Source organism: Molothrus aeneus, chromosome 1, assembly GCF_037042795.1.
Source record: "Molothrus aeneus isolate 106 chromosome 1, BPBGC_Maene_1.0, whole genome shotgun sequence".
NCBI classification, from domain to species: Eukaryota; Metazoa; Chordata; class Aves; order Passeriformes; family Icteridae; genus Molothrus; species Molothrus aeneus.
The window spans coordinates 138,414,263-138,440,444 of record NC_089646.1 but is presented as its reverse complement, the minus strand read 5'-3'; positions in this window follow the sequence as shown (position 1 = coordinate 138,440,444).

Sequence of the window (26,182 nt, the reverse complement as noted above, 5' to 3'; positions counted from 1 at the left end):
AGAAAGGGAAATTTAAATCATGTGTTAGAGATAAAAACCAACAAGGTTTTTTCCAATACAGGATTTCTGACTGACAATATCTCTCTAGCCATTTTTTATTCCTAAGGCAGTGTGTTTGCAATTTGATTCAATAGATATGCACTCATTCAATAAATGCTAGAAACATCAAAAGCAAAAATAAGTCATAATCTGATATTAAAATAATTTTTGATGATAAAGCAAGTTTTACACATGTCTGCCTTCAACTTTTACTTCTAGTACAGGTGATTTAATTGTGGGCTTTAAAACTCCCTCATAACTCCCTTAAATTAAAAAATGAAAGGCTTGGAATTATCTGGTCTAGACATTTTAGAACATGGGACCAAATAGTGACTTTGCTTCTTTAAGATCAATTTTTCAAGAATGAACTCTTAATGCTTTCTCTGGTATCTCTGGTGATTTATGTATTACTTTCCTTGGGCACCAGAGAAACCAAGAACAAAAGAAACCAAGTGCAAAAGTTACACTAAGGTAAATATTACATGTAGCATTTTCATGGGCCTGAGCAAACAAATCTCAACATGGTATATTCCTTGATTTTCTGAGAGCAGTTCACACACATTTCAGACATGTTCTTCATTCAGGAGCAGCATTTCAGTAATTCAAGATTTTATGTTAGAATTTGTATTAGTTATTAGAAAACAGGATATTTTAAATATATATATATATATTTATATCTCTATATATATGCTTAGAAGTTCACACAAACTTCATTAGTTTAATAAGTCTAATTGTATAATTTCTAGCTTTCAAATGAATTACAACAGTACAAATCAATTTGCTAAATATTAACACGCTTAAACTCAGTTCTAGTTATTGGGAAGTATTTGGGGTAACAATTGTAAGAAAAAGTTTAAAAGCAAAATTTTATTGTTCATGACAGAAAATAAGGTATTCAAAACTTGTGTTAGAATATGCATAATTGTTTGCTAAGCATTTTTATTCCATTTTTTTTCCACTGCTGATCCATTAGTAAAACATATTGTATACATTTGGTTTGACCTTGTTCCACATTCTTTTGTCTTTTAACAGCAGAGCAGACATTTCAGTTATAGTGAACAAAATGAAAAAAAAAACAAAAACCAGCCAACCAATCATTTTGAAGGCTGAAAATAATATTTTTGCTTATTTGTCTCTTTTTCAGTTTTGCCTTTTTTTGTATCTCAAGAAGCAGACTTGCTGAGTCAAAGAAAGCTCCATGCCATGTTTCATAAATAATTCCTGTTCCTGAGGATAACCAGAGAAGTGAAAATTACTCCAGTCTCCAATATCCACTCTCACAGCAGTGTCTATGACTCCTAAGGTTCTCAGTCTTGCTGAGGGATTTTTTATGCATGGCTCTCTCTAGCACAATATTTTAGCATAGAAAGACTTCTGATACTGTGGGATTTTAGCATCACTCCTATAAAATGCAGAAGTGCTGCTGTTCTGTAACATAGCACGGGGAACTGAAGCACAAAGAAGCTGTTTCACCTCAGATCAGTGCCTGATCTGGAAGCTGGGATTTAGGAGGAGATGCTAAGGATGCAAAATGTTGCAAAACTCAGGCTTGCAAAGGTATGTGGCTCAAGATCCTTGTGTTCCTCATTTAACAGAAGAAGTCAGCCATGATCCAGAATCTTTAGGCCTTCATTTCCTTCCCCAGAATTAGCTCACAAAGTCCAAACTGGAGTAAAAATGTAAATTGCCTTGATGACAGATGGAGAATCAGACTGATTAAGAGCCTGAGAAATATTGACAGTATGGAGACAGTTTGTTGTACAGCCAGCCTGTGCCATAACCACCAAATCCATTTGATAAAATAAAAAATTTTATGAAGAAAGTCTTTTCAGCCTGGGAGAAGTCATTGATCCTAGTATGGTATTCAAGACAAGCAGTGACATGTCTGAATTAAACTGTTCCTGAATTTGAATTTCACTCCTTAGAATAGGTGAAATTCTTGGCTATCCTCGTTCAACAGTAGTTTTATTCTTGAGGTAAATGGAGAATAAATCTTTCACTTGTCACTATACCTTGTCTTTTGTCCCTCCAATAACAGCTCCTTCATTTTTTGTCTATGATAAAAGCAAGGGTTTGTATACACATCAGGTTTAATAAAGAAAAGGGGTTGCATTATCCCATGCTTCTCAATGATTTCTATTCTTGAATCAACTAAGTCTTTTTCTGAAGAATGAAAGAACATTATTGGGGATATTTAATAACATCTTGGAAGAGAGTGAATAGAAAAATGCAACGGACATGAGGATGGGGACAATTTTTAATGGTGTTAGGCAAACACTTCAAGTTTTGGTTTTTTCCATATAATTGTAAACCTAACCTTTCCTATAAGCTGATAATACGACTACTGTGTATCAACAAACTTTGACTAGAATGTATTTCTCTCTTTTCTTAAGTCTTAAACTATAATAGGTACATCTGTTCAGCAAAAAAGCTTTGACATGAATGCTGCAAAACTTGCAGGCATATGAAATTTATTTTTATGATATTTGGAGAATCTATAGTTATTAATGAACTATTAAACCTATTAATAGCTGGGGGGAAATTTCTAGGAAAATGTATTTCTACTTAATATTTTGAAAGGGAAAGTAGTGGTTATTTTACAGGATTATTGACACTGCAATGAGTAATATTCACAGATTAAAACCTCACTGTGAAGGCTACTGTACAGTTTATACCAAGGCCATACACTGAACTGTTGATTAAAGTGAGTTGGGTTTCTTAAAATGTTTTTATCTTTTTTCAAAGACACTTGCCACTGAAAAACCTCTTGTATAAAAATATAAGTAGAACATTCAGCATTTATTCTTAGCTTGTTTTACATTTCTTTTGGGACTGATAATTATCAGCAGGACATCATAAAATTTATAAATTTTTACCCAAAATCCTGGTTTTGATATAGGGTATGAAGTTTTAAAAAATAATGTATGCTAACTTAAGTTTCAATTAATTCCAAATTATCTTTCCAGAATGAGTTATAATATTGACCTGTGCTGCATCATATGACAGAAACTGAGCTGAGAGGAAGTACCTTGGTGGATAGAAGCAGGGCATTTTGTTTGGTTTTGTTTGTTTGGTTGGTTTTTGAAGGGCTAAAGAAACATCCTGGGATTCAAGCCAAAAAATAAAAAGAACTAGTTGACAAAAACAAAATTCAAATAGTCCAATTAAATTAAAAAGATCTTGATTATAGTATTCCATCTGTGTTGATTTCACTGTGAGGTCTATATGTATTTTTGTAAAGGCACTTGCCAGGGAGATAATCAATTTAAGCTGCTCAATCATAAGAAAACTACTATATATTTCTACTCATACTTCCTTCAAACATGACACACATTCTTCACTGGAGTCATGCTGCTGATTATAGCCCGAAACCACTTTTAAATTAAGGTTTATTGGATCAAGGTTGTGGGCTTTCTGTTGTTGCTGTTTCTGTTTTTGGTTTATTGTTTTTTGTTGGTTTTTTATTCCAGAGGAAGTTCACAAGGCTTTGGAAGTGTGTCATTGCTTTGGAAAATCGGTTTGTTGAAAACATATCTCTTCTTGATAAGAATCTGGATTATTGTCATACAGGGGTTTTTACACATTTTTATGGTTTTTGCTACATTCTCAGCTGGGGGCAAAATTTTTGTTGATCTGAATACTGAAATATAATATGCATAAGACCTTAAGAACCTGATATTTAAATATATTAATTTCCTCCAAAATATAATTTTTGAATGGCAAGAGTAAGCAATCTTCTCAAACTTATGCAGATTAAGAGTCTCCTAAACTCTAGCAATTTAAACTGGTACTCTTACTTATTAAGATTTTCTTGAAGTACAGATTAAAACAGAAACATAGAACACACTCTTTACATTAGCTAAGCATTGCAGTTACCATGATCGAAGTGCCTTACAATCTAGTAATACTTAAAAAGAATTTATATTAAATATTAAATCCAAAGATTATGGGTCTGAAAAACATTACTTGTTGGGGGAAGAAAAAGAAAACAAAGCATTGTCATATAATTTCAAATTTAGGATTGGCTTGCTGCAAACAAACCAAACTGAGCATTTGATGTAAATGGAACAAGTCAGATGTCTCAAATATAAAATCAGCCTTGTCATTTAACATGAAATACACTTTACAGAACTAACTGAGCTCCCTTATACTAACCTATGATTAAAATACCCAGAATGGGATGGTCAGAATTTAAAACTGGTGAGGATTTATAGGTATGGGAGGATAAATATTTTCCAAGTATCTCAGATATTCAGATCTCTGAAAATTCTCTAGAGCTGTCTTTAAGTATTTATACTTTAGTCAGAATCTCATTTATAGTTCTAAAAAGAATGTCTACATTTGATAAGTTATGACTTTTTTTGTCATAAACATGGGTTTAGAAGCAGTACTTGCATAAACAGTCTACCACAGAAGTAGAAGTGTTGGTTAGACACAGGAAAGATGCCCTTTGAAATTAAGCAGAAGAGAGACTTGAAGTGGGAAAACACCTTACTTTGTATATCTAATGGAAAAATGTACTTACATTTTTGCATTGGTTTATTTTATATACATTATACCAATCATTTTAGCAAATGGTATGAGTCTGGGAATAAACCTTTATAAATATACTTCTTATTATTTTTTAAAGTCATTGAAAATCCCAAATATTCACAGAAATTTATTTAAAATTACAATTTATACTGAAGTTCTACACAATACCCCTCTGGGAAACTGATTGAAATTCCAAGACTCATAGAATATCCTGAGTTGGAAGGGACCCATGAGGATCATCCAAGTCCAACTCCTGGTCCTGCACAGGACACCTCAAGAGTCACACCATGCACCTGGCAACGTTGTCCAAATGCTCCTTGAGCTCTGTCAAGCTTGGTGCTGTGGCCACTTCCCTGGGGAGCTGTTCCAGGGCCCAACCACCCTCTGGGTGAAGAACTTTTTTCTAATATCCGACTTATTCTCTCCTGACACAACTTCAGGCCATCCTCCTGTCACTGAACAGTGCAGTGTCTGCCCCTCTGCTTGCCCTCATGATAAACCCCTAGACAGAAATGAGCCTCCTCTTCTCTAGGGTGAACAGACCAAGTAACCTCAGTCAAATCCCCTCTAGACCTTTCACTGTCTTTGTTGCCCTCCTTTGGATGGAATGTCCTGTAATAGCTTCATAACCTCTTGATATTGCTGTGCCCAAAAATGCACACAGGACTCGAGTTGAGGTCCAGGATATGGTTGGCACCCTGGCATCTAGCGAAATTCCTGATCCACTACAATCATCTCTGAACATTGGTATCACATATCTTGCATTAAGTACCTATAAAAAGAAAATGCTCTGCTAAGTATCAAAACAGTGAAGAAAACTTTATAAAATATTAAACACAAAATACTAAATGTTTTTAAATGTTATTAAATATAAATATTGATGAATATAGAAGTAAATTATTTTAATTCTTTATACTAAATGAAATGAATTATTAATATTGTAAATATATTTATTATAAAAATATCTGAATAAAACCCCAAACATGAACATAGAGAAAAAAAAAAAGAAAATTTGTTCACTTCTGTTGAAAACAAAAACCTGTAATGGTAGCCCATTAAATTAATTTATTTTTGGATTACTATAAAGTGTGGATGGAACATCAATCAGGCTGAGGTACTCATCAACTTTTCTTCTTTTGCCTTCACCACCAAATACTCCAGCCACACTTCCCCAGTGATAGAAGGCAGGGCAATGAAGGACTCTGGCTGTAGAGGACAATGAGGTTCAAGGCCATCTGTCTCAGTTTTGAAAGACAGGAGTCTGCTAAGGAAGGCAGGAGCCTCCCTTGAAATGGAGAATGTAAACCCCCCCCACCCCTCCGAATTGCTATAAATTTTAAATTAAGGGGCTCTCAGGCAAAAATATGGGAGCAGGAAATAACAGTTCTTTAATAGGGAAAAGAAAAACAAATAAAGGATAAAATAAAATAATGCAGTACACTAGAACAACACTGACAGAGTGAGAACTGAACCTGACACCCTGTGGGTCAGGGTGCTGGTGGAAATGTGGCTGTAGTCCTCCTGAAGTATCAGGTGTGGTTCTGTTGGAGCAAGGGGGATCTGTAGAGAAGGATGTATTCTTCTTCTGAAGATCCAGTGGAAGGAGAGGCAGCTGCTGTTTCTCTGGGGAATCCCATGGAGGAAGCCGTGCCGGTGTCTCAAAAACCTCTGGATTATATCTGGGTAGCAATGCTTGGCTCCTCCCTCTGGGAGGAGCATCTCCCAATGGGATGTTATAGTTCTTATCAGTCATGCAGTGACGTTCAATAGTCTGTTATCAGCAGATGTCCCCTCCCCTGGGAAGTGTCAATGTGGTCACTCAAAGAGAGATAAAGCAAACTGCCCACTTGACAAAGGTAATCTGCCATACAGATGGTAATGGAAAACAACTTGCATTGCAATCTTCAACACCATCTAAGGAACCTGAAGGTGCACAAATCCATGGGACCTAATGATATGCATCCTTGGGTCCTGAGGGAACTGGGGTAGAAAGGGGCTGTACCACAATCAATCATTTTTTAGAAATCATGGCAGTTCACTGAAGTTCCCACTGATTGGAAAAGGGGAAGCCTAACTCAGGAAGGACATCAGTCTTTTGGAGTGAGTCCAGAGGAAGGACATGAAGATGATCAGAGGGCTGGAGCACCTCCAGTTGGCTTTTTCAGCCTGGAGAAAGGGAGGCTCTGGGGACACCTTATAGCACATTTCAGTGCCTAAAGGGGGCCTGCAGGAGGGCTGGAGAGGGACTTTTGACAGGGACATGGAGTGATGGGATAGAGGGGAATGGCTCCAAAGTGAGAGACGATGGGTTTAGATTAAATTTTAAGAAGAGCTTCTTTACTGAGGCACAGGAATAGGTTGCCCAAAAATGTTGTCATTGCTCCATCCATCTAATGTTCACAGCCAGGTTGGGTGGGGCTCTGAGTAACCTGATTTAGTGGTGGTATCCTTGCTCATGGCAGAGGGGCTGGAACTAAGTGATCTTTAAGGTCCTTTCCAACCCAAACCATTCTATGATTCAAGGATGCAAGGTGTGGTTTTTTCTCTTTAAAAAGTAAACTGACTGACATATTTTTTAAGGTTAAAAATTGTGTCAACAATTCTTTTCATAAATATTTTATGCAGGAAATATGAATTTGGTTTTTTTTCTTATCTACAAAATCGCTTTGAAAATTACCAAATTTGCTAGGTCTGCAATGATAAAGGCCTATGGAGATCATCATCACAGAAGCACCATGGAAACTGTGTCATGATATCAAGGTTAAGAAATATTGTTTTTATTGTTTGGTCCTAGAGTTTATAGTAAGTGGTCAAAAACATGAGAAAATTTGATAGTATTTTTTATGAAATAAGCACTTGTTGAAAAATTGGGGTTTTTTGAGTAAAATCAGCAAGATAGCAAGAAAGATGGAGCATGGTGATAAAGGAGTTTCACTAATGTTTGTACATCTGTATCTGTGGAAAAATATATCAAAAGTTAAGAAGATAAAAGATAGTGATTTTTTGAGTGATTTTCTGTGCCAGAAATATTTTATTTTCCCTCTGTCACTATTGTTGACATTTGCTTTTGAATAAAAATGTTCTTTCTCTCTCCACTTTAATGTTATTCTTTATTCTTCAGCAAAATCAAAACACTGTGTTTATGACATAGTAGTATACTGCTTGAAAATAAGTGAACTGTCAAAATGTCAACATGATGAATTCATTGTAGGATCACAGAGAAAGATCATGTGGGTGTGTGAGGAAGAACAAAACCCTGATAATTAACAGAGAGGGTAGAGAAAATATTAAAACTTTTGAGAAGTTAATGGCCCTAATTTCAAGGAATGCAAATGCAAAGCATTCCCCACAGCATGAAGGGAAGTCTGCTTTGAAAAACATTTCTGATGCTCCACACAAGGCACTTGGAGCTCATCCAGAAGCAGAATCACTGCTCTGGGCTCTTGTACTGCTGCTTTTACTTTTGTTCATTGGCACTTGACACTCGCCACTTGAGTCTTTAGTCTACTCTGCCAGAAGAAATGCTTTCCAACTGCTCTGTGATTGAACATGCTTGGTAGGACTGGAAGATGCTTATGGAGTTAAGTATACCCTGTATTTCCAATTTCCATGGGGCTGAAGCAAGCTTTAGATTTGGGAAATCAAGATATCTTGATAGGCTTGGAGCAGAGTGGCTGGAAAGTTGCCCAGAAGAAAAGGACCAGGGGATGCTGGTCAGCCACTGGCTGAACATGAGCAGCGTGTGCCCAGGTGGCCAAGAAGGTCAGTGCCTGGCTGGTGAGAAGTGGCTGAGGGAGCTGGGGCTGTGCAGTCTGGAGAAAAGGAAACTGAGGCGAGACCTTTCCACTCTACAACTGAAAGGAGAATGTAGTCAGGTGGGAGTTGCTGTCTCCCCCCAAGTAACAAGTGATAGGACAAGAGGAAATGGCCTCTAGGGAGGATTAGTTTGACTATTAGGAAAAAATTTCTTCCTTGAAAGGATTGTCAGGCATTGTAACAGTCTTCCCAGGGAAGTGGTAGAGTCACATCCCCTGGAGATATTTGAAGACATGATGTGGTTTAATTGTGGACTTGGCAGGACTACATTTGCTGCTGGACTTGATCATACAGGTTATTTTTCAACCTAAATGATTTTATTATTTTAAGAATCTATAAGGTATATTGTATATATAAAAATATATAATGTGTAATATGTTACATATTAGAGAATACATTAAAGGATTCCTTTTCATTCCTCTTCAAGAGCCATCATCAAGCACAGGCCTTTTCCCTAAACTGTTTGCACCCATCCTGTGTACATGCCATTAACACAACCTGTAGGAACTAAAGAAGCACAAAGATGTATAGTGGCAGCTTATTTGCTTTACCAGTCTGAGTTGGAAAATTGGAACTGCTAAATATGACAGGGGGAGTTTTTTCCTGCCCATAGAAGTAAAATATTTTCATCTCGTCTGTTCACTTGATGAACTTAAAATTTTCCAAAACCTTTACTTTTCATTCTCCTTACATTTCATCTAAAATTAACTCCCAGTCTAGCAAACATTCATGTATAAACCTGATTTCATACATAAGAAAAATAAATGTTCAGATATTTTTGCAGATTCAGGAAGCACTTGTTGAACAAACCAATACAAAATGAAAATCAATACTGCATGAACAGAAGAAAAATAAAAAGGACATCTAGAAGGATGCTGAAAACAGGTGACACGAAATAAGAAGGAGGGTCTAATATTTTTTTTGTTTTCCTTGTATACAAATCTCATCTTCTTATGCTGTTTGTGTTAAGCACATTTCAGCAAGAATAAGGTGGGAAAAGTAGCTTACACAAGTAATTTCTGAGCTGAATACTTTACTCTGCTAATGTTTTGTAAAATTATCCCCCAAATTTTTAACAGGAATTTAGGGAAACTCGGGCTAAGAATCAGGAGAATTCTTCTCCTAAGAATCAGGAGAAATTAGTATTATGCACTTCTTTGTGGTTTTTTTGCTTTATTTCTTATTTTTCTTAGTTATTATCAGGTACTGAGGCTGCCTAGGAGTGTCTTCTGTTTCTCTGAGTTAGATACAGCCTCCACAATTACAGACAGCTTCTGTGATTGCCCAGCTTGTGAAGATGAATGCCCTCCTAGGAGCTGTGTAGCTGCACAGGCAAATTTGACCCAGAAAATCACATCCATTACAGGTGTTTTATAAAGTATGAGGAATATTCTTTAACACTTGGGCACACTGAGATTAAGAATACTGCATAAATACAGAGGATTATTACATAGATTAATTTTGTAAACTAGCAAAATACCTTACTTTGAAAGGTCTAAGAGAGAGATTTTAAATTTTATCTAGAGGTGAAAATTAAAGATTGTTTGTATTCAGGGAGAATCACTTTAAAACAAAGAGATGTGTGACTATGCAGCCATTAGTTGTGATCTTTGCTTTTGTTAAATACTGACTAGAATGCAATGAGGAGGTTTTATCCAAAGGAACTGCACAGTGGTTACTAGTCACACAATTAGAGCAATTTTCTGAAATTTTTCTGCATTAGTAAAGCTCTAAAAATCATAAAACAGCAGGGATCAGAGAGACATACAGCTTAGTCTTCTCTTACTGCTGCTTCCAATAAAAAAAATATGTTCATTGTTAGGATAAGCTGACTTGTGCTTTTAAGATTTTCATTTTTAATCATTCCATGGTTCAGGGTCAAAATATGCATGAATTTTAAAAGAACTCAACTGAAAACTCATGTACATTTTATGCAAAGGATAGTGATCCTGCTACTACTCCACTTCTTTGTTGTCTTTCATACTGTGATAAGGGACCTTGAAATGGGCACATATTATTGGCAGTAATAAGTAGTGATTTTAATTCTGTGTAAATTATTATGTATAATTCACAATGATGAAAAAATATGTGGCAGCTGCTACCATTGCATGTCCATGATGAAATATCTGCCCCATAGCTACAAACAGCAATTGACAAGCAAAGCCAAGGTTTCAGCAATGTAGTAGTTCTGACATTCATCAGAAAGTATAAATACTTCTTATGGATTATGTTAAGAAAATCACCTGTATGGTATAGTGAGGAGGAAACTGTTCTTGTCTAACAGAGAAAAGCTGTTTTTCAGTGTGACACTATCCCTTCCTCTCACATTCATTATATAGATAGCTTAGGAATTATGCACACAAAGCTGTAAGGACAGCATTTATAAGGCCAGAATCAAATCTCTCTGAGATGCTCAGTGAGCAATGAATTTTAAGTGATTTGTGGTTTTCACAGTGGGCTATGTACATGGAGGGATAATAACATCAGAGGATTTCCTGCTTTTCTTTCCTATTTGCTTTTATGCCAGATTTACTTCTATGTTAGTCCACAGAGCACAAGTGGAAAAATAGAAAAGTTGCTTAACCTAAAAAGACTGGAAAACTGAAAAGTACCCCCTAAAAGAGGTATATAGAGTTCCAACTTTATCTGAATACAGGCTTCTTCCTTTGCAGTACACTAAACTCCTTATTTAGAACTTGTGTTTTCAATGACCATGGTGGAGTACAAAACAGTTTATTGGTATGCATCTCTAATCTGAAGCATTGGGAAGAATGAAAAATAATAAAAGTGTTCCATGTCTCTTAACAGATATGACCCTGAATATTGGGATGAGAAACAAAAAGTTTAAACTTTACTTATTTTTCTGAGGCATTCTCTTTAAAAGTGACCTGACATGCAGTAAAGCAATCTATTCCTCTTGTGGCAGTCTCTCTTCTTTAAATTATGTGGTTTTCATACAGGACTACATTCTATCTGTAAAACACATACCTTGATCAGAGGCAGGATATGATTTCATCATTATAGCCCTCTCCATTCTTTTTGTGTCCTTCACCAAGTTAAATCTGCTTTCAAAATATTCTTTTAAAAAGGACCTCAAGTTGGTTCCATGAATGTTTTCCACTGTCCTTTCTCTTCTTTGTAGCAATTGTACAAAGCATTATGAACCAACAGAATTTGGCATATGTTCTTTCTTTTTTTCAGGTTGATTAAAACCATTTTCAATATTACAGTTAGTTGCACACATGTATACATTCAAAACATATTAACATTCATATCTTCTTCTATTGACCTTTTTGCATGCAGAAAACCCCTACATGCAGAGGAAAGTAGCTATAAAATAATATCAGATTTACAGTGATGTTCAGGGCTTATTTTAGATGTTGTTCCTGTTGTTCCTGCTTCCAGATTAAATGAAAAAAGATATTTCCTGATAGGCAATAAAATAACCACCTGAAGTCTCAGGTAAGGTTAAAACTTCCCAAAAAATATTGAGTAGAACAGGATACTACAGGTTACCTTACATAAATTTAGAAAGATAAAAACTGCTCCTTGGAACACTCAATGAATTTCTGTCATGTGATATCTGGCAAAAGTGTAGAGGAAACTAGTAAATAGTTTATAAATTTATTTTAAAGAATATTGGGAGTGCAATTTGTATATATGTAGGAGTCTGAAGCCAACTTAATACTTAAATTTCTGAAGTAAATATGATCCCAGCTGAGCACAGAACTCTTCCCAGATAAGGGAGACCTGAACCTGGAAAAAAGGAGACTGCTCTATCATAGGAAGACTCTTCCACAGACTTTCTGATGAGTGCTGATTACAGCAGTAGTAAACCTCCTGGTAGGAGTGTCAGCATGATCTTGCTGTATCTCCCCCTTGGGTTTATATAAAATTTTAGTTCCATAGCATCTTGGAAAATATAAATAAAACAGCTTCTGTTCCAGCGTCTTTCAGAACCACAAATAAATGGTGAGGATGTGGATCCAGCCTAGTCCAGTTTTGAGGAGTAGATTAGATTATAAATGTTCATATTCCTATTTATTGTTGTAAACTGTGATTTGCCACATTAATAAAATATGGGACTTTGATATGTTTTTTGTGGTTTTCACCTTAGTCACAGTAAAAGCCAGAAGTTTATCTGAAACACAGAATGACAGATTGGTTCAGGTTGAAACAGATTTCTGGAAGTCATCTGGCCCAACATGCCTGCTCCTGTAGGGCTGCCCAGAACTGTGTCCAGATGGCTTCTAAATATCACTAGCAAAGGACATCCCACAGTCTTCCAGGGCAACTTGTACCAGTTCTCAGCCAGCCTGTACAGAAAAAAAGTGTTTCTTGATGTTCAGATGGAATGTCCCGTGTTTCAGTTTGTTCATCTTGCTTGTTGTCCTGTTTCTGGACACCACTGAAAAAAAACTAACTCTCTTTTCATTTTCCCTTCAGATATTTTTATGCTGTGATGAGTTACCCCTTTGAGCCTTCATTTTTCCTGGCTAAATATCCTCAGACTTTTCTTCTGTGACAGCTGTTTGCACTTCTTCATCATTTTTGTCAGTCTTTTTGGACCTTCATGGCTGGACTCTTTTCAGTATGTCCTCATCGCTCTTGTTCTGCGGAGCCCAGAACTGGGCATGGTACTCCAGATCTCACCAATGCTGAATGAAGGGAAAGGATCACCCTCTTATTCTGCTGACAACACTCCTCCTAATGCATCCTCGGATGGTTTTAGTCTTCTTTGCTACAAGGACAAATTGCTGGTTCACAGCTAACTTGGTGTCCAACCAAGACCTCAGGACATTTTCTGCAAAGCTGCTTATCCTGGCCCAACCCTGGCATGCCCTGGTGAATGGGGGTGTTCTGCCCCAGGAGCATGACTTTGCACTTCCCATTGGATAGCTTGTGCCCTGCTGAGCTGTCCCTCTGGAAGATGTAGATTCTCATACTGCTGAAACAGAAATCCACTTTTAAAGGATATTTTTAACCAATGATTGAGTTGAAAAAAACATTAATTGATGTTATAGCAGCAGCAACTGTTGGAGTTCTGAAGTTGTCTGAACAGTGCACTAGGAATTGAGAGCTGTTATGTATTTTGCTTTGTAGTGACATCTATTTCTTGAATGGCTTTGGTATGTCTCTGCTCAGTTGTACTCAATGGTAAAAGAAAGTATTTGTTGGCCTAAATTATGATTTCTATTTATAAAATGAGAGAGACTTTCAGAAAGAAAATTGTTTTGAAGAGCTGCTGTAGAAATTACTCTAGTTAATGCACTAAACTGGGACATAATCTGGCTTTACTTCAATCCTCTGTCATGCATTTCCTCATATGTAATGGACAGTTGATTACTAATTACTCCTTACTTTCTCCAGTATAAAGACAATAAAAAATTTTATTTCTTATGTTTTTTTTCTGCCTTGCTCAATAAATAAGACCCCAGAATGGGATACTTTTTAAGATACTCTTTAAGGTACCCTATGCTGGTTTAGACTCTCCAGCTGTTCACACTTTCATCTGCTACTCATTAGACTGAAACTACCTTGCTGCACTTACCTTCTTGAAACCAATCAACATCATATAGGGATGCTTAAGCCTGTGTTCCTCCACCAAAGATGCCTTCTACGTAGTTAGGGGCTGTAGTGTTTCCTTAAATCCTTTGAAAATTCCTCCCACAAAGGACAAGCTGTATAACTTCATGTCCTGATTCTGCCAGTAACTCATTGTACAACTGTCTGGATCTGAAATTAAAAATTATTCACACATACATTCTGATAAAAATAGCTGAAATGGCAACTATAGTATTCAACATCATTAATTCCATTTTACAATTATTTCACAGACCACATCTTCCTATAGCATCTCTTATCCTACACAAAATTTATAGTATAGATTAGGAAAACTTAAATGTATATTTATTAATTAAGGACAATAACTTGTGATGCTCAAATAAGCCCAGTATGTGCTTATTTAAATCAGAAACTTAATGCTTTATTAAGGGAACATGGGTTTGTATTTTTTATGTAAATGCATACAAAACTCAATCAGTGATCTATAAATTCTTCCCTGTATTAACTATTTTTCTACTGCATTAAAAAACTTCTTTGTACACAAACAGTCTGAATATAATGAATATTTCTAAAGTGCATTGCAGGTATTCTATAATCTCAAACATTATAATGAACTTTGGAATAAAAATAAATGAATGATAGCCCAAGTATTAAGATAGATACTATGAAATAACATAGCCCCTAAATAAGTGAGTTTGTTCCTTTTTATATTATGTCCTTTTCAGATCACCACTCAAAGCAAACACCTTGACCAGAGGTAAGTTTGGGCCTTTCATTCTTTTCAATCAGATAGAATTGAATTTATAGTTCCAGACAGGATGTCAGGAAATATGGCTTCTAGGTCAATGATTTAGGAGTTTTTTTTTGTTCTTCACATAGCATAACTGCCATCTTCATCAAAATCTCACTCTTTCTGATGTCCATCATGAATATGGCATCCTATTTTAGGGCCTCTGTGTAAATAAATGAAGTAAATTGGCTCCTAACTCATATTTTCTGACTTACTCTTTGGAAAGGTATTCCTCACTCTATACACTGTTGATAGAAGTCTACAGGAAATAGCTGGTAAGAATTTACAACTTATTAAGGAAAAGTTGTATTAAAAGAGCTTCCTTTCAGTTTCTGACACCATCAAAATAATTATATACATCATATTCTAGTAAGTATTTCAGCACTGATAGTCTATAATGCACTAAGTTTTACTCCAAAGAAGATTTTGAATCTGAGAAGAAAGGTTGATCTAACCCACTGGTAATTTTTTCCTTGTCTTAATTAACTGGCCACCTATAATACAAACTGTAATCATCCCTTGCAAAAATATTTTTAAACCAGCATTTTTGTGTTATCTGTCATGACTTGGACAGTTATCCATCAAAGTACTCAATTTTTCTCTTCCAGAGTCTTCTGCGAACTTTCCCTTTGCCACAGCCCATTCTATTAACCAATGTTGTCTCAGTTTTCCTTGCACTCCTTTTTATAATTTTATTGAATACTTTTTCTTTAAAACAAATTATAAAAAGTTTGAAAAATTAAGACCTCAGTCTACAGATTTCTTTTTGCTCTCTACCTGCATAGTCCTTTGAGAAAAATAGTCTGTATGTGAATAGCACAGCTGGATGCTGTGAGAATAATAAAGCAAAACAATAAGCACTATAGAAAAATAATTTTCACCAAAAATTTATTCCTTTTAACATGGACTAAGCATGTGGTATAACCAGAAGGAAAGGAGTCCTACCTCAAGGTCAGTCTCCAAAAAAATCTTGAAAGGAATTCTTGTTTTTTTCCACAATTAAAAAAAGAAAAAGTTAGTTCAGCAGTTTTCAACCAAAATCAACTACTTCAGACCCCTTATTAATATTTAAATATTTTCCATACTTTTAAAAGAATCAGGAATGCTCTACAGCTTAAACAGTTTCAGTCACCAGAAGATGTCAACTAAAAGGGAACATTTTCTAACAACATAATTAACGGAGTGAAAATGCTGTTAAAAGTTGGAGTGACACAAATCATATGGTAGTTACTTTGGCTTATAAACCTTGGTCAGAATGAAATTGTTATTTTCTGACTTCTGGCAGAGCTGTGACAAGATTTGCTGTACATGAGTTACACACAGATGTACACAGTTACTGTACACAATCACAGTTACTATGACTGAGATGTAGAAAAGTGGCAGCATACACGGTATGTGTCTAGTTTAAGTTTAAAGATTTTTCCAGGAAATGTTAGAATTGTCACTCCCTGAAAAAGAGGTTTGAACACTTCTGGGATTTGAAAAGTTGTGGCCATTGAATGACCTGCTGCAGATTAATATTAGTCCAAAGAGGAGCCAAAAATTTGCAAATCCCAGTTAATTTCCACAGAACCCTCAAAGATTATGAACATGACATTTTTGAAAATAAGGGAAACCTCAAAGTACCACAGTTCCAGTCTAGAAGAACAGCTCTACATTTGTAGAGACATATTTTCTCATTTCTGTAGAGGCTGTAGTGGAAAATGGTACTTCCTGGGTCCTGGGAACAGTTATTCAGGGTTTTTTTTCCAAGGATAATATTATATGTTACTTTAGGAACTAAAACTTGTCACAACAACATACCTTACTGTATTTAGTAAGCTCAGAGGTAGAATTTGGGTTAACATAGAAAAATCAGGGGAAAAAAATCTCAAGATTTTTATGGAATTGAAAATCATGTAAATAATATTTCCCAATTTTGGGATGAGAAAGAAAATGATTGAGTTTCTTGTTCTACCATTCTTCAATGTCCAGATCACTACCAATGTATTTCCTATTCCTAAGGAAGGAATTATTCCTGCTAAGGTATTATTCCTGCTAGACCTGATTCACTTTGGATAAATAATTGTATGGTAACACATTGCCCTAATTACTGGGACTCTGCTCTGGTCCACCAAATATGTAATTTAGAAAAAGAAAAAAGGCTTCAAGTTTTTGAGAATGTGAAAGCATCTCATGTTATGTAGCACTCCTATGATAACTCATTGCAGTACTGGAAACAGATTTAACATTTACTTCATGATTTTAAAAGGTCTTTCTAAAGGAATAATTTTTAAAGTAACTTTATTACTTCAGAAGAGGGTGCTACAATTATGTAAAACTTTATAACATTTGGGAAAATGACCTGCAATTTCAGTTGTAATTTAAATAGTAGTTTGCAGGAGATATTATGCAATTGATCTAATATTTTAAAAATCAGTTAAATGACACCCAGTAGCTCAGTTGCATATTTTAATAGTAGACATTAGAACTGAATAGGGAATTTTTTCTTAGTTTTTACTGTCATTATGTGTGAGTTATATTATTTGAGCAGACCTATTTTTATTTCAGTTTTTCATTTGACAAAAAACTATATTTCTTCAGTGGAAATTTATTGTCATCATATTTGGGATTATATTGCAATTTTACAATGGGTAGTCTAGAAAGCCTAGATATAAAATTAAAACTCATTATTAAAACATTCCCTGGTAGATTATCCCTGAAAATTTTGAGATATGCCAAGTATAAGTTTCTGAGGGTTCAGAACAAGGATGTGACTTTGATTTTGTTTTCCTGCTATTGCAAATGAGATGATTGCTGCTTCAGAGTGCTGTTTCTTTAAGGATGATAATTTCTTCAACACTTTGGAGCAAATTGCATGCTCACTGGAAGAGGACTGATTCACTTCTCCCCTCTCCTTTGGGCTTGATTTTAAAACATCCACACAGCCTTAATGGTAAGCTGTTATCAAATGAGACAGAAAAATATATAATAAAAAAATACATATCTTTCCTTGACCTTCAAGCAAATAGGAATAAATTGTTAATTTAGGTCTATACTTCAGGTCATTTAAGACTTATACTTAGGCAAACAGTCTGGGAATTGTTAAAGCTGTTACCAAGGAAATGGTGAGTCATCATGAGTTTTCTAGGATCATTTAAGGGTCTTGCTGTTAAAAATATTAGATATATACCTTATTCTGGAAGATCAAACCTGTTTGGCAGATGTCTATCAAATTTGCTAATTTCCCTCTCACTTTTAGCTGGCTTTTCTCAGGTCACCAACACTGAAGGCATGAAAAAGTATTTTCATTTTTTTTTCAATATAGAAGTAAATATCTATCTCCAAACACCTTTTCTTTCTCACCACATCTCTTCTTCAGTCCTCTTGCAACTTTTCTCTTCTCTTACTTTATTTTATAAATAAATAAATAAATAGGTACTTAGATATGTTATGTGCTAGACATGCTACATGAAGACTGAGTGCAACCCATTTTTAATCAATGACACTTCATTGGCCATATCTATTCCTTCAGTAATTTGTGTAATCAATTTTTACTTTTAATTTTTGACTCTAAGTACAAAATGGGCCTTTTCTGATGTTGTTTATCAAGTTCTTTGCCCAGCTTAAGTTGATAAAATTAAAGCCATCTTGAATATATGATGCTGAAAACAAACAAGTAGGCCTCTTTTTGTTATAATCCTATCAAATGAGAGAAATGCACACTTTCCTCTGTTCTTTTTCTTCATTCGGCATTAATCACAGTAAATTTTCTGGAATCTCCCAGAAGTACATGATGCTGTTGCTAGGCTAAAGGAAGAAAAGAAACAGACTAGAGAATCTCCCTGACAGAAAATTAAACATAAGATTTTCTTTGTTGAAGCTCATTTCTGTTCTGCCTTTTTGCACATTGTACACTGACAGGTGAGTATCTCAAATGAGCAGGTTCAATACACAGTAAATAGGGGTTTCGTGCTTATCACAGTTTGTCAAGAAGCTGCTGTTTGGGTATGTGCTCTGATCATCAGAGCTTGAGGATTTCTGAAGCATTTCACAAAAATCCTTTTCTCTTTTTTCCCTCCAGTAATTTCAAAGTTGTTTTTTTCTTTTTCACAATGTGTACTGCATTCCTGCTTATACAAGTTGGCAACTCCCTTGTAATCCTAATAGCTTCATAAAACCACCACCTGTGGCATAATCTGGGCACTCCACTTACATTTGCCCTGTTAAAAGCTTAAGTCTGAACATATTTTTCTTACAACCCCTGAGACTTTTCTGAAGATCTACAGGAAAGCTTAGAAGTGTTACAGGAGTTCCAACTACATTTTATGAAGGTGTGCCATGGACCTCCACTGAGAGAAGTGTGTGGTGTTAGATTATATGGTCTGTTCTGAGTGAAACAGAATTAAATCATTTGTGACAGACAACTGAAAATTATTGACTTAGGAGTAACTCTGGCTTCAACTTTAACTTTGCAAAGTTAGAAATAGATTTCTAAGAGCCAAATGCCTTTGGAGCTGCCTAGCTTGTTGGCTAGGCAATTCTTGATACAGTGAAAACCCAGAGTCCTGACTACTTTCACAAAGATTTACTGACAGCTTTAACTTCAAAGCACGCAAGTTCTAAAGATTCAATATTTATTGCTTCTCCCTCCAAGCAAGACATTGTGTAGAATTACAAATTCCTAAGCCCATTTTTTATCAACGTAGCTCTGAAAGAGTCAAAGCTTGTTCTTAGATGTCCTCAGAAGTGAGAAAAATGAAAAAAAAAATAGTATTGTATGAACTACATAAAAAGAAAAATAAATCACTTGTACACTAATTTTACCAGCAGTCATACCAATAAGATTGTGGAAAATTGTAATAAACTAACTAAATTCTTATTATATCCCTGAATTTTCATGATATGTCTCAAGTGACTATAAGGACAGATGAGCAAGTTTTCAGATTCACACTGCTCTAGTTCTAATTTGAACAAATAAAAGATTAATGAAGTTATTCACTTTGAAACAACAATGATATTTTAGGGCCATCATAAAACTTCCCAGACAAAAAAAAGGTAGGATGATTTTGGGCAGATATGTGGAAGGTGCAAGAAGTCAATGATGAAACAAGATGTTTAAGAATTTAATGTTTGTTTTCATAAAGCCATGTTTGTTCTTTGAGGGCAAATGGTTTGAAAAGATGAATGACAGAAGTGCATAATTTCATTTGTGTAAAAGAACTGATCGTTGTCAGACCCCTGAGTTAGAGTTCAGAGACTTCGCTGTTGTTTATTGAGAAAAGCTTTGGGAACTGTTCTTCTTACTGATCTAGAGTACACAAATGATATAAACACCTTCTGAAATACTGATGAAATCTTCAAAAAGACTGCTGAGAAGCACCATAGGAGCTGCTTATGTTATTCCTGTACTTACAATAGACACATTCTTATAAAGATTTAAGAGGCTTTGCCATATAAATTGATGGCTTTGAATTGAGGAAACAATCAGTAAAGTGTGAACTGAAATCTAGACAAAATGTACCCCTAAAGTTCAATTTCCTTTACAGTTTCTTACTTCAAATAAGTTCACAACTGCAAACTTAATTTGATTTTTATATCAAATGAAACTATGGTAATTCCTTTTTTGTTTTTTGTTTTTGGAAGAAAATTCTTTTTTAAAAGGCCATAGTTTTCATGGCAACTGTTAATCATGTTAACAAATTTTAAAAATAAAAAAATACATTTTCTATGATTTTTTGTGTTTGATTTTTGTTTTTTCCTGAATTCAAATTATTTTCAAGATATCTCAATAATTTTCAAAAACTATCTGGATAGATTTTTTAGAAGTTACTTTAACTGCTTTTTTATGGAATTTTGGCGTTTATTTTCAAAAAGATTGAAAACATAAATAAGTAAAAATAAGAGATAAATTCAGTAAAGGATGTAATTTGTATCTATCCTTTGATTTTCCCAAGCTTCCACATTTCAGAAATTAATAAAATTTTGTTGCTTCTAAAACCTCTCAAAAAAAGCTGAGATTTTTCTCCTATCCTACTTTCATCTCTTTCATTCTCTGCTCTGAAAAACATGTACGCTCTTAATTTGATCCTTTTTTGTGACAGCACTTACACACTGATACACTTCACATGCTATAATTATGTACTTCTTTTATCCTTCTTGCTCCTCTGGTGCACTGTCACTTGTACTTAAGACATAAAACTGGAAGACTAACAAATCCCTTGGCTGATTTTGCTGAAGACATTCAGCAGTCTGTGGCCTCAAGTTGATCGCTCTGTTCATAAAAAGGTTGGTACAAATAATGCAACATATGCCATATTTCTAGAAGTAGCTTAATTATTTAAATTCCTTTTTCTGGTGTTCTCAACTTTGTGACTTTACTATTCTTTAAACATTTTTCATACAAGTTTGTGGGAGAGATAAGAAGTACTCCTCTATTTGAATAATAAAGCTTCAAGTCACACAGTCAAACCTTCAATAATTTTGTTAAATAAATGCAACCTATATATAGATTTTTTTCTCCTCTGATTCAGCTTTCATCATGAATGACACTCCATGAATTTCTGAGTATTACAAAATGCATAATATATTCCTTGGAACTATCCTAATACTGATACACAGTATAGATCACCTCATCATTTTTCATTGAAAACTCACAGAGTATATTTGCTATTTATCTTGTGTTGATTTTATGTTGACAAACTCATAAAATTTAATGAAAATTACTGCTCAAGAGTATTTCAAATGCTATATAACTTCTAATTGTTGAATGCAATGATCCAGTTAATCTTGCAATTATGTGTGATGTCTTTTTCATGTCTCTAGAAACAAAGTCTATGAATTTAAAAAAATATTCTTCCAACATGTAGATTGCAGAACCTTTTTAAGAATGGTTTTCAATAAATAAAAACTAACCTCGGAAAGATCTAGATTACAATTAATAAAATATGTTATTTTTCTAAAGAAATTGAAAGAATCTTTGCCGTTAAAAGTTGAAATGAATTTACAAGGTAAGACAGATGGCTAACAGAAACTAAAATGTAATTCCAGCTCCAGAGGTAAATAAGCTTGGTAGAAGTCTGTAAAAACCACAAGAAGTTCAAATTCTTCCCCTCTTCTACAATTAATTTTTTTATATTTTTTCCCCATGCACAGTAATTTCCCTTCAACATTATTGTACATTTTGCCTTTTGCTTTCACATGTAATATAAACTGTTTCCTCTCTCTCTCTTTTTCCCTTTTTCCCACAGAAACACACATACACACACAGAGAGGCAACCTGGGCTTGATGTTCTGGACAAGAAGTTCATAGGTTTTGCCTACCAACACAGTGTATCTGGAGAAACCTTCAGCCGCAGTGTAGCCTGCAGGGCTAAGAACCTGTTTTAAGCCTCAGGGTACAAAAGTTATTCTTCAGTTTTCATCTGTCAGTCTTCACCTCCTGTTTTTAAGTTTTGCTCATTTTCTACCACATCCTAAATACTCCTATCAATCTTTACTCTCTAAGTCTTTTGTATCTCTTTAGGATTTTCAATTGATGTATACCTTTAAGATTGTATAAAGTTTATTACTAAATTCATGTCTGTCATCTATTTAATACCTGAAAATCATAATTTTTGCCTTGAGTCCCTCTATTGTAACTACAAAAATTGTGCTTCCCTTGATTATTCTTTTATTTCCATGGTGGTTTTTCTACTACCTTTCTTTATATAAAAGAGGTGAAAAATCATGAAGAAACACAAAACTGATCTGCACTGAACTGAGCTAAAAACTCATCACAATAATTTTTCACACAGTGTAATGTCATTTTCCCAAAGATGCCCAAAATTACATGTAAATGCAAAAGGAGGTGTGAATCATTGTCAGACTCTTAATTTTAATGAAAGTATTATATCGATAAAAAGCATGTTTTCATTTTTGAATGAACTTGAATTTCATATAATTTAAATTCAAATTTCATTTTAATTAAAAAATACGTGAAATCAATTATGAGGAGTGAAATTTTAATGCTAAGAGGGCAAAAATCAGTAAAAGGCCTACATGAGACTTTTCTTCTCTCTTAGATAAACAGCAAAAAATAAGTTACTTTTCCTCATTTAGTACAATTTCTTAAATTATGCAAAATATACCATCACATAAAACTCAATCCCTTGAATAGGGTATCTGAATTAATTTCAAGTCAAATAAAAAAGTTTCAAGTAAAGCTTCTTTGTACAAATGTTATTTTTTAAAAGACCGGTATAGAGTAGGAAAAGAGCCAAGAAAATGCAGCCTTTTGGGTTCTAAGAAAAAATCCATTTACATAAAAGAGGATCAGTCTGAAAATTAACACCTTTTTCCAGAATACAAAGAAAACAAATTCTGCTAGCACTAATCTCTGGGTGACATTTTGATGTCTAACTGCCTGGGGAGCCTACCTCTCCTTAGGTTTCCTCTGCATGGGAAAATATAGGCATTTCAGGCACCACAAATTCTAAAAAAGACAGAATTTATGCTATATGCCTTTAAGAGTTGTTATCTCCTCTGGCAGCCTCCTGCCAGTCAGGACCCTCCTGCCCAGCTGTCTGAAGACCCAGGCTGGAGGATTCAGTTGCTGCTCTCCCTTTTGCAGGGTCGACCATGAGCAAAGCTGAGCTGGTGGCGCAGAGACACTGGCCAGGGGATGCTGACATGGTGGGTCCCACAGACTGCCACAGCACTGCTTTCAACAGCACCTACACACTGCACTCACTTCTAGCACACACACAGGCAGCCAAGTCCCCTCCTCTTGGGCTGGCAGGGAGAGCAGCTCACCAGTGTGGACACACACACAATTTTACAGTTGCACTGCCAGTGTCACAGACCTTGTTGCTCATCCCACGAATCTCCGACTCCCTGACTCCCCCAGCATGGTACTTGCTAGCAAAAGGACACAGGCACTCACATATACTGGATTGCAGAAACAGCTGAGAAAATAGTTGCTGAGAATATAGAACAGATTGCATTGATCAGGTGCAGGGTTTGGTCCGGCAGGCATAAGGACAATCCACATTTTTCATGTTACCAGCCCCTTTTATACCTACCTTGTTTCTCCCCTATCCCCTTTCCCTGCACATTTCCTCATCAGCTGGATAGTCCCACTGACAGCCCATCCCCTTGCCCCCAGAATCCTGAACCCTCCTTTTTCCATCCTTCTCAGAGAGAAATATTACTACTTTATCTGACATGAATGTATGCCGTGTGAGATGTGAAGGAACTGCACATTTCAGATACCTATAAAGAAGACTTGATGTGAATTAGGCTCAGCCTGGCTGAGTCTGAAGCATTTGTGGATGTGAAAGAAAGCAATTTCTAAAAACACAGTTAAGAAATGCAGCTAACTACACAGTTAAGACATCAAGGGTCTAAAAGAAAGTAATTAATGATTAAGGAAACTATATTTTGGGTTTTCAAATAATATTAAAAAGCTTTATGTCTCTTGTGGAAGTACCTGCCAATATTTTCCTTTGGAAAATGTATGTGAGAATAATTCTGATCCATGGATTATGCATTGTTTATGAAGTACATACAAGATAAAGATATTGAGAAACCACTTTTTCATGTGACAATGTTAATGTGTACTGTGGCAGTCCCCTTCATGTTGGCTTCTGTTTGGGAATCCAGTGAATGGATCTCCTGCTATAATCAGTGAAAGCATAAATGTTTCCATTATTTATCCCCAGTCTGAACTTCAAAACAACCTAAGACTTGTTCTTTATATTGCAGACTGTATAGTTCTGCCACCTGGTTGATGTTCATTCATATGTGAACACTGATGCAAAGATATATGGCTTAATGCTCACAACACATTGATTTTGAGGGGCCCTTCAGCACCTTATAACATTAGAACTGAAAAGTACCTGAGTTGTACTGAAGGAGAGTTGATAGAGAAGAGAAATTTCTGGAATTCAGCAGAACACTCACTTCTGTGTCTGGAGCAAGCTAAACAAGAAATAGAGTTATTGGGCCTTTTCCTAAGAAAAGATTTCCATTTCTGTGTGTTAAACTGTGTTGTAATACCAAACTTTCTCATATTCTAAAAGAATCAGTACTTGGTGATATATGACTTTGTAACATTGTTTAGTAAAAGCTCTAACTGAGCAATTAAATTAAACCTCAAAGTTCTTAGCATCACCTTTTCTTTGAAAGCACCATTTCTGCAGTTCATTTTCTCAGATCTCCTGATTATAATTCAGTAGTGCTCTGGATAAGCAGGTAAGATCTGTCAGAGTAAGAAAAGAAAATTTCAGGAGTGACAGAATTTGACATAACATCAGTTTGCAAAGGTTAAAATTCTTTGAAAAGCAGGTTTTGGAAATGCTTCTTATGCACAGAGATGAGTGCTGTTGAGCTCCAAATGAGTGGTAATAAAATATCACTTTTTTCTTCATGTATAGTTGGTCTGATTCTTTCATATATTAGTAGAAAGAAGCTATTAAGTAAAGATACAAGTCTGAAATGGCAGATGTTTTCAACCCAGGTTATTATTAAAATTGCAGTGACTAACTAATTAATGAACTTACTTTATGCTTCCGATACCTGCATTGGGCACTGACAATAACTGAGTAATAAGAAGATCAAGAAGAGATGATATCATAGAAATCACATTAAAGATTTGCATGTTCACTTCTTTTATGCAATGGTTTTGAGTTCTTACAGTTTATATTAGTACATTGTCAGTGAAGCTCAACTGAAACCTGAACTTACTAAAGAAATTAATCATTCAATTTTTAAGAGAAGAAAAAGGTGCCACAGCATCACAGAGAACTCAAGAAACAAAATTATTTGTATCAAAATTAAAATTATTTGTATTAATACTAGTAATAGTCATACTCATTGGCCCTTAAATTAATTCATTTTTTTTCAAGAAGTGTCTTCATTTGTTAGAGCATGACCAAAAATAGACATTGAATAAATAAATACCAGTAATTTCTCTGTTATTTTTTTACCAATATTTGCATGGGCCTTAACACTGACATAAGCAAGACATACCTCACAAGCTACATGGAATTTGCTGACATGTAGGTGCTGTACTGGGGGCTATATCACATGGACAGTGAACGAGGTGGCTCAGTGCCTCCTCTGGGAGGGTCACTTGCATGGCTACTGCCCAAGGGAGTAAATGAGAAATGCAGAGACCAGCACTGCTGTGTTTCCCTGCTCACCCAGCCTATCCAAATCAGAGAGTGGAGAAGGTGAGGTTTTGTTTTTATCTGGTTTGTACTTGCAGTTTGCCTACATTTTATGTGTGCCATATGCACTTGAAGCACCCTATAGCCCCTCATCATAGGTCACATGGAAGATTGCTTTATGTAAATATTAGAGTTCAGAATGCTGTCACTGGATTTGTGCCTGGCTGGGACCCTGAATAACACAAATCTAAAAGCAATGACAAGAGTGGTATGCTTAAAAATTGTTATGCCTTTTTTCAAGTCTCATAAT